The sequence below is a fragment of the Mya arenaria genome, chromosome 5, assembly GCF_026914265.1.
Source record: "Mya arenaria isolate MELC-2E11 chromosome 5, ASM2691426v1".
In the NCBI taxonomy this organism is placed as follows: domain Eukaryota; kingdom Metazoa; phylum Mollusca; class Bivalvia; order Myida; family Myidae; genus Mya; species Mya arenaria.
Window position 1 is genome coordinate 28069876 of NC_069126.1, and position 9018 is coordinate 28078893.

At 32.9% G+C, this 9018-nt stretch overlaps 1 long non-coding RNA gene across 12 annotated transcripts; it reads right to left on the bottom strand.

Annotated features, from left to right (window-relative positions):
- Window positions 1-606: 606 nt before the first annotated feature.
- On the bottom strand, window positions 607-8055 carry LOC128234724 (uncharacterized). 12 transcript variants are annotated; one of them, XR_008261021.1, is made up of 7 exons: window positions 8041-8055; window positions 7411-7477; window positions 6261-6348; window positions 4405-4479; window positions 3893-4014; window positions 3394-3506; window positions 607-774 (listed from the first exon to the last, which is right to left on the bottom strand). It is a non-coding gene; the product is annotated as an uncharacterized LOC128234724 (long non-coding RNA). The 12 variants fall into 12 exon arrangements; XR_008261020.1 differs by lacking the exon at window positions 8041-8055 and adding an exon at window positions 7753-7834 and having other exon boundaries at window positions 6261-6750; XR_008261019.1 differs by lacking the exon at window positions 8041-8055 and adding an exon at window positions 7753-7830.
- Between the last annotated feature and the right edge of the window lie 963 nt (window positions 8056-9018).

Sequence of the window (9018 nt, forward strand, 5' to 3'; positions counted from 1 at the left end):
TTTTTGAATTGTCAATAGTGGTATATAACAAACCGAACAAATTGGATATTGTAAGTCTGTGCTTTAACAGTTGTCTAAAGTGTTTAAAAAATACAAAAAATGGCTCAAGCTCAGATACGTTTTTCTAACGAGTTGCAGACATATTTGAGAGGTTTTGGTTTTGAAAATGTCTCTTGGTCACCAATAAGAAGGGAAATTACATGCACACTTGATGACAAATTTGTCATAGTTGTGAAAGAGAGACAGCGACGCATTAAAATAATATTTAAAAAGGGTCACCAAAGTTTTCAATTACCATTTGATATTTTTGAAACTCTCTGTGATATGAAGGAAAGTGTTCAGTTATTGGCTTCATTCTTACACGGACAGTCGAAATGACAACTTCAAAACTATTAGAGTTTGAATATAGTTCTCCAAGCATGCTATTCTTTCAAGACAGACTTAAAACGTTCGACATGTGGCCACCTCAAATAGAACCAAACAAGTTCCAATTATCTTCAGCAGGATTTTATTATACTGGCAGAAATGACACAGTAGAGTGTTTTTCTTGCGGTTTGCGATTACATCAGTGGCAGAAAGGAGACGAGTCGTTGTTAGAACATAAAACACATTCTCCAAGTTGTTTATTTTTGAACATAATTGGACATCATGAAAACGACATTTCATGGCAGCATAAGGACACCCGATCTTCGTCCTCCAATGACTCATCCCGAGCACCATGGACGTGGACCGAACCTCTGGCGGGTTTTCAATATGGCGATATCCCCGGATGATCTGAAAATTCAAATTTGAATTTTTCCGTTACCATATGTAACTATAAAAGACATACAACACAGCACAAACATTCAGTGTTTCATCGACATTTGGTGTGATCATATCGCAGCAGAAAAACTTAACATGGATTGCAGTGAACTATCTCAAGATATTTATGAAAATGAACATTGTGACTCCAAAACGAATGTTATGGACACTACAGAGATTTATACTCCAGTTTCTACAAGTGTCGCGCTAATGAATTCATACTTTGACTTTGTATATGCGAAGGCACTGTGTGAGGTTATGGGTATGGTGACTAGACAACTTTGCTATGGTTGCCAGATGGATCTCCCATCTCAAAAAGATCACGATTGTATCATGGATACAGACCCTGATGATGATGAGTATAAAATAGAACGTTACTTTAGTGACATGCTAAACGCAGTTAATGAAAAAAATATACTACAAAGTTGGGAAGAAATTGTGCGCATTTCAAACATTTCCTCTGAAATGACTGATTTACACAAACATTTGCTAGAGAGCAATGACTATCTGCAGATAATGAAAACCGAGCGGTGGTGTGAAAAAATGAAAAGAATGGTGTTGACAATCAATCGCATTGAAGATCGACTGTTTCGTCCATCACGTTGAGCAAAAGAATATTTACAACACAACAAAATGGACATATTATGCAATGTTGTATGTGTTTTACTGCATTTTTCTTCAAAAAAAAGAATTGATGAGAAATTAAGAACTCTGGTATTGTGTGGCGTAAAATGATTTGTTATATTTATTACTTCACGAATTTCCTTTTTGCATGTTTCAAATAAATATTTAATTCACTTTATGTACATGTATGTCATTGTATGTACATGCTTGTATGATCATATGCTGACTTATTTTATACATGTTTAGTTTCAAATAAATGTATTTATATCTATACATGTTTTCATTTCCTTGCTTTAGTTTAATTAACAACCCATGTGTCCCATAATATAAACTACTAACAACGATGATCATGTTTAATCATGGAAAAAACGCAGAAGGAACATATCCTATCACAATATTATTTCGATTCAAAAAACGCAGGCAGCTTTTTGGGTGCAAAAAAGTTACACAGGATATTAAACCAAAACTATCCAAGAGTATTTACTACTTATTTCATACAGAAATGGCTCAACAATCAAGATTCGTATGCCATTCAACGTCAGGCGAGACATACATATAAAAGACCACGTGTTGAAGTGGCGGGTATGAACGATCAGGGTGATATGGATTTAATGGCAGTTGATAACATTGCTAAATACAATGATGGAGTTAAATACCTACTCATTGTTATAGATATATTTTCACGTTTTCTATCCGTTCGACCCTTAGTTAATAAAAAATCTAACACGGTATTGTTAGCAATCAAGGATATTCTTAGTGTTCATAAGTTTAAAAAGTTAAGAACGGACCGAGGTTCTGAATTTATCAATCGTGAATTAAAAGCGTTTATGCAAAAGAAGAGAGTTTACTTGTTTAATACACAAAGCACCGCTAAAGCAAACTATGCAGAGCGAGTCATTCGTACCCTTCGTGGTATGATATTTAGAATGTTAAGATATCAGCGAAATTATAGATATATAGATCACCTTCAAGATATTGTAAATAGTTACAATAATTCCCCTCATCGGAGTTTGGATGGATTAGCACCAAGTGATGTTACAAAGAAAAACGAGACACAACTTTGGAGTAAAATGTATCTAAAACCTAAAAAATTCCCCAAAACGCCTCCTCGCTTTAAATATAAAATTGGTGATTTGGTTAGATTAAGTTACACGAAACATCCCTTTAGAAGAGCTTATCAACAACAATATACTACAGAAGTTTTTAAAATAAAGAGCAAGATTTTCAAACAAGGTTTTCCATTGTATAAGATCATAGACTTGAATAAAGAACCAATATCAGGTTATGTGAATCAAAATGAAATAATTCCTGTTGATAAAGATGCAGACAGTCTTTGGTATGTTGATAAAGTTTTAAAAAAGAGAAAAGTCAAAGAGAAATTAGAGTATTTTGTTCGATGGGAAGGATTTCCAAAATCATTTGATAGCTGGATTGATGCAGATCAAGTTCAAGAACAATAATAATGGAACGATATGTGTTTGTGAGAGACAGTGAAAGTAATCACATCTTCACCGAGAACAAACCCTATAACTTCAAAGTGCAGTTAAAATTACCTCTATCTTTTAATGGTTACTGGAAGGTTGCTTTGTGTGAAATAAGTATAAAAACTGATCCTAAAGCAAGAAGAAAAACTGTAGATAATACCTTATTTATTTACTCAAACGTTTGCAAAGAAAGCGTTGTTGACGGAGGTGAACGTCCCTTATTGAGAAGAATAGAGAAAAACGAAGAAAATGGTTGGAATTATGTGTTAGAATCTCCTTTTTATTTACCCTTAAACCGATCAGAATTCCAAGAGATTGATTTCAGTATAAAAACTGTGGAAAACGAGTATGCTTCATTCGTAAGTTCACCAGTGCATCTCACACTTCATTTTAAGCGATATCCATTTTACCCCAAATATGAATCAATCTAAGTTGTATGTACCGAACCCACAAATGTGGATAGACTATTTCAAAAATAACAAACCTCAAGTTGGGAGGGGATTTGCCATTCCACACAAGTCGAAGATGGGAAGTAATGGTATGACAATCAGCACAGTTTCCCCATCGGAACAGACAGTAAACCAGGCGAAAAGTGAGCTGAAACGAGATGGTTTAAATACTTCAGAAATGTCAACCCTTGTTCATAAATTATCCAAACCTTCAGAAGTAACACATCGTGTAAACAGCGCGAGAAAAAAACAGTCGAGAAACAGGAGTAAACAAACTAAACCGAAAAAAGGACAGAAGTCTACAAGAAAAAATAAACAAACTGAAAATAAACCTGTAAAAAACAATCAAAAATCAAGAAAAGGTGTAAAAGCAAGCAAAAAAGTGGACAATAAATGGAAAATTGATAAGAAAGCGAGAAATAATTCGAAGAAATCTATAACAACGTGGGATATATTTGGTTCATAAAATGTCTTATTTCACAAAAGACGGATTTTCTGAAGGTGTTCCGAATGAATTACTACTATTTGACTTACCTCCTACACAAGTTGCGGTGAATGATGTCCATTATCAAGAGATTCGTCCAATATCCCAAGTGTCGGATGATACTCCCATTGAGTTTCAAATCAGTGGTCAGAATTCGATGGACTATCTCGATCTGAAAGATACACAGTTATGTGTGAAACTAAAAGTAACTAATCCAGATGGATCTAACTTAAAATCGGGTGAGAAGGTGGGACCTGTGAATTTGTTCTTGCAGGCATTATTTTCAATTATAGAAGTGACTCTACAAAACAAGGCGGTTATATCATCTAATTACAATCCATATATAGCCATGTTTAATACTTTACTATGTAATGGAAAAGATGCTTCATTTTCTCAATTGTCTTCTCAACTATTCATAAAAGATGACAATGATCACCCAGAAGACTGTGATCCTAGTGGAGCAAACAATGGATTGTTTTTACGGGCAAAATATATAACAGAATCAAAAACTTTAGAGTTGCAAGGGCCTATATATCACAGTTTATTTACTATTAAACGGTACCTGTTAAACCAAGTGGATGTTAATGTGAAGTTGTATCGTAGCATTCTGTCTAAGTTCTGGCGAGACATCCCCAAGCTATAAAGTAAACATTACAGATAGTTATCTTTTAGTAAAAAAAGTTAGAGTCAATCCAGCTCTCATTGTTGCTCACTCTGAGATGTTAAAGATCAACACAGCAAAGTATCCATTTGATAGACTTGAATGTCGGTTACAAACCATTGCTGCAGGTAGTACGGTGTTTACGTGGGATAACTTATTTCAAGGACAAAAACCAAATACAATTGTCGTAGCCTTTGTCAGATCAGCAGCAATTTCGGGAGATTATAAATCAAATCCATTTCATTTCCTAAACTGTGACATTAGGAGTATTTGCCTTTATGCTGATGGGGTTCCAGTGTGGGGTAATCCACTAAAAACAAATTTTAATAATTTAAATGGAGAAAGTTTTATGAGAGTATACGCAAATATGTTTCTAACAAATGGAATGTGGAATAAAGATGCTGGACTTGATATAAACAGAGAAGACTTTGCACGCACATCCTGTATTTTTACATTTCAATTAGAGCCAAAGTTTTCTGATGAAGCATTTCTATCTCTAATAAAAACAGGAAATGTGCGATTAGAGGTTCAATTTGGAACGGCTTTATCTACCGCAACAAGCTGTATTGTGTATAATAGTTCTCCTGGATTTTTTCAAATTAACGCTCAGAGAGACATAATAACAGAATGAATACATCACAGCTTCAGTGTTGTATAGACTGTGATCCAATGTTGCAAAAAACAATTTTGGGGGTGTTTGCGGCTGATCAACTACCAAACGACTTGGTATTTCCATGTGGTTTTATTGCCAATACAGACAATCATTTCATGGAAGGAAGACATTGGTGTACATTTTACTTCCCAAATTCAACCACTATCGAATATTTTGACAGTTATGGGAAACCAATTGACTATTTTAACACTTATTTTCTGAAATATGCTTCTTATTTTTCAACTGTTATCACAAATTCGAGACAGCTGCAGAGTAATTACAGTGATGTTTGTGGGATGTATTGTTTGTTTTTCTTACTACAACGAACAAATGGTGTATCTTTTTATGACATTGTACATAGTTTTTTCAATGATTATGACTGTAATGATTTACTTGTATATAACTTCGTTAGAAATATGTTTCCATATTGTTCGCAAAATGGTTGTTTCAAAAACCAAACATGTAGATCACTAATAAAGTAGTGTATTTAAATGGTTTTTGTTTGTATTCTATTTATTGTGTTCTCTGTTATCAACAAGTGTAGATCATGTTGGATGCATTAATTAAATTTGAATGCCCTGCCACTTGTATTGTGGCAGGAACAAGTGGAAGTGGAAAGTCAACCTTTCTATTTGAGTTGTTTAAAAATGCAAACTCTATGTTTACCATGATTCCGAAAAAGATTATATATTGTTATTCTACCTATCAATCCTTATTTGATGATATGAAAGAACATGTGGAAAATATTGAATTTTTTGAAGGTTTACCAACTAAAGACGATATGGACATGTGGACTATGGAAACTGACTTCAAAATATTAGTGATTGATGATTTAGCACAAAAAGCTTCACAAAGTGTAGATATTGTCAACTTATTCACCATTTATAGTCATCACCATAATTTTTCAGTCTTTTTCGTAGTGCAAAATTTATTTACAGGAGGAAAATATTTTCGAACTATTAGTCTAAACAGTCATTATTTTGTGTTGTTTAACAATCAGAGAGATAAATTACAAATTCAAGCATTAGCCAAACAAATGTTTCCCGGTGAAACGCATTATTTTATGGATGCCTATAGAAAAGCCACAAACAAGAAATATAGTTACCTTCTGGTGGATGTAAGTCCACATTCTAACCCGTTATATAAACTTCGTACAGACATCTTTCCACATCAAAGCCCCATTGTATTTCTACCTGAAAAGGAGAAAAATGGAAGATAAACTACAGAAGGAGAGACATTTTTTAAAATTTATGATCAACACCAATGAAAAACAACAAAAAATGTTGATAAAAAACTTAACAAAATCTCAATTGGCTGCACTTATAGAGGTGATTTACAATGCTATCAGGGGAAATCTTGTCATTCCAGAAAAGGATAAAAAGAACTTGAAACGATATAGACATGTCATACGTAAAGTAATATCCAAAAGACTCTCTCAAAAAAGGAGGAAAGCCATTCTGTTAAAATATTTCAAACAGTTTTTAGCGTTAATTAAACCCAGTGAATCATGGCTCAAGAATTAGTGTTAATTCCTAAATCAAAGTATGAATACTTACTCTCTAAATGTGATGGAAGTTTACAAAACAGTCAACCTTCTAAAAACAATAACATGGTATTACAACAAAATGGTAAGAATTCACAGAAAAGGTTGACTCAAAATGGCGGGAAGTTACAGAAAAAATCAATTCAAAATGACGGAAATTTACAGAAAAGACTAGTCGTGAAACGTTTAAACAAGTTTTTTGAAAAACCTAAAAAAAATAAGAAAAAAAATGAGAATCTCAAAGAAATAAAGTCAAAACAAAACAAAAGGGGAAACACAAAGATAATTAACAAATTGAAATGGATTCCCTATAGTATTTGAAATTCAAATGTTTAAAATTCAAATGTTTGGCGAACTTTTTTCCCGCCAAATTCACATTTTGGTGGAATATTTTCCCACCAAAACATTTGACAAACTAGTTCATTTACTATTGAGTTTCCGAGTTAGTAACATTCTTTAAGTTTTTACAGAAGGAAGAAATTGATACTTTTGAACCTGAAAAAATACCAGAGGATGGATCTAAGGGGTATATTCTAGAAGTAGATCTAGAATATCCAAAACATTTACATGACAGTCATAACGACTACCCATTAGCTCCGGAACGTAAATTCACACCCAATGAAAAATTATCTCCTTATGCTCAACATGTGTTGAAACATTTACACAACAGTGAGGAACTTCCACCCAGAGCAAAGGTGGAAAAATTACTCACCACTTTAGAAAACAAACAGAATTATGTACTTCACTATCGCAACCTGCAACTGTATCTCCAACTCGGTCTAAAATTGAAAAAAATACATAAAGTATTAGAGTTCCAACAAGAGGCTTTCATGAAACCCTACGTTGAGTTCAACACCAAAATGCGACAACAAGCCAAGACTGCTTACGAGAAGAACTTCTTCAAACTCATGAACAACTCGGTCTTCGGTAAGGTTGTTGTTGTTTTTTTTTTTTTTTTGGGGGGGGGGGTTCGTGTTAATTATAACATTGTTATCATTTTTGTATGATCTGCCCGTATGTAATTTATACAATTTATTTATTGTCACTTCCATACCACTAATACTTATCTACAAAAACAACTGTTCAATAATTGTCAGGCGTAGTTTCACTTTTTGGTATTTCATTCATCTTCAATCAAACGCTTACAAGTGCTCATGTACAATTAGGAACCTAAAGTAAAACTGACCAAAACTAACTACCGGCAAGTAAAAAGTGTATTTTTCGGTCCCATTTTCATATCCCTCATCCAAAACACAGGTATCTAAGATAACGACGGATACCATCATAAAAACATATATTGAGCAGTTCAGAGTAAAGATTAACATGATGAAAAGTTACTTACCAAAAATTTTGTTTACTTTCAGGAAAAACCATGGAAAATCTTCGGAAGCATCGGTCCGTAGAACTTGTTCATACAGAAAAACGACTACAGAAGGTGTCATCCAAACCCACTTATAAGATGCACCGGATTTTTTCTGAAGACCTTGTTGGTGTTGAATTAAGTCGCAAAAATTAAATAAAATTAAATTAAATAAACCAATTTTTGTTGGAATGAGTATCCTTGATTTGTCAAAATATACCATGTACGATTTTTATTATAATCATTTGAAAAATGTGTATGGTAGCAACGTTGAGCTAGAATTAACGGACACAGATTCATTTTTAGTATCATGTACAACACCGGACATTTTCCAAGATATGTTGGCCTATTCACATTTGTTTGACACTTCAGATTTCCCTAAAGATCATTTTTTATATAGTGACTTCAACAAAAAAGTAATGGGAAAAATGAAAAGTGAAACAAATGAGAAATGTATTAGTGAATATTGCGGTTTGCGATCGAAAATGTATGCATTTAAGTGTGATGATATAGACGAGAAAAGAGCAAAAGGGATATCAAAAGCGGTTGTTAAAAAATCATTGACTCTTAATGATTATAAACATGTATTATTTAATAATTCTCAAATGCACTCAACAATGCATTCATTAAGTCATAACCATAAAATTTATCTGGAAACAATCAGCAAAGTAGGATTATCTAGTTTTGATGACAAAAGATTTTTATTAGAAGATGGAATTAAATCATATGCTTATGGACATTATAAGATACAAGAGATATAATTTCTATGTTTTATACCAAATTACATCTAATTTCATGTAATTTCATGTGATGTTATCTACTGCTCTACTGTTAAAATGTAACCTAAAATAAATAAAAAAAAAATAAATAAAAATGTATGATCTTTGTTAAACAAATTGTTTGAATTAAATTATAATCAACTTTATTTGTATTTGCATTGTATTGTATTTATAAGAAAAT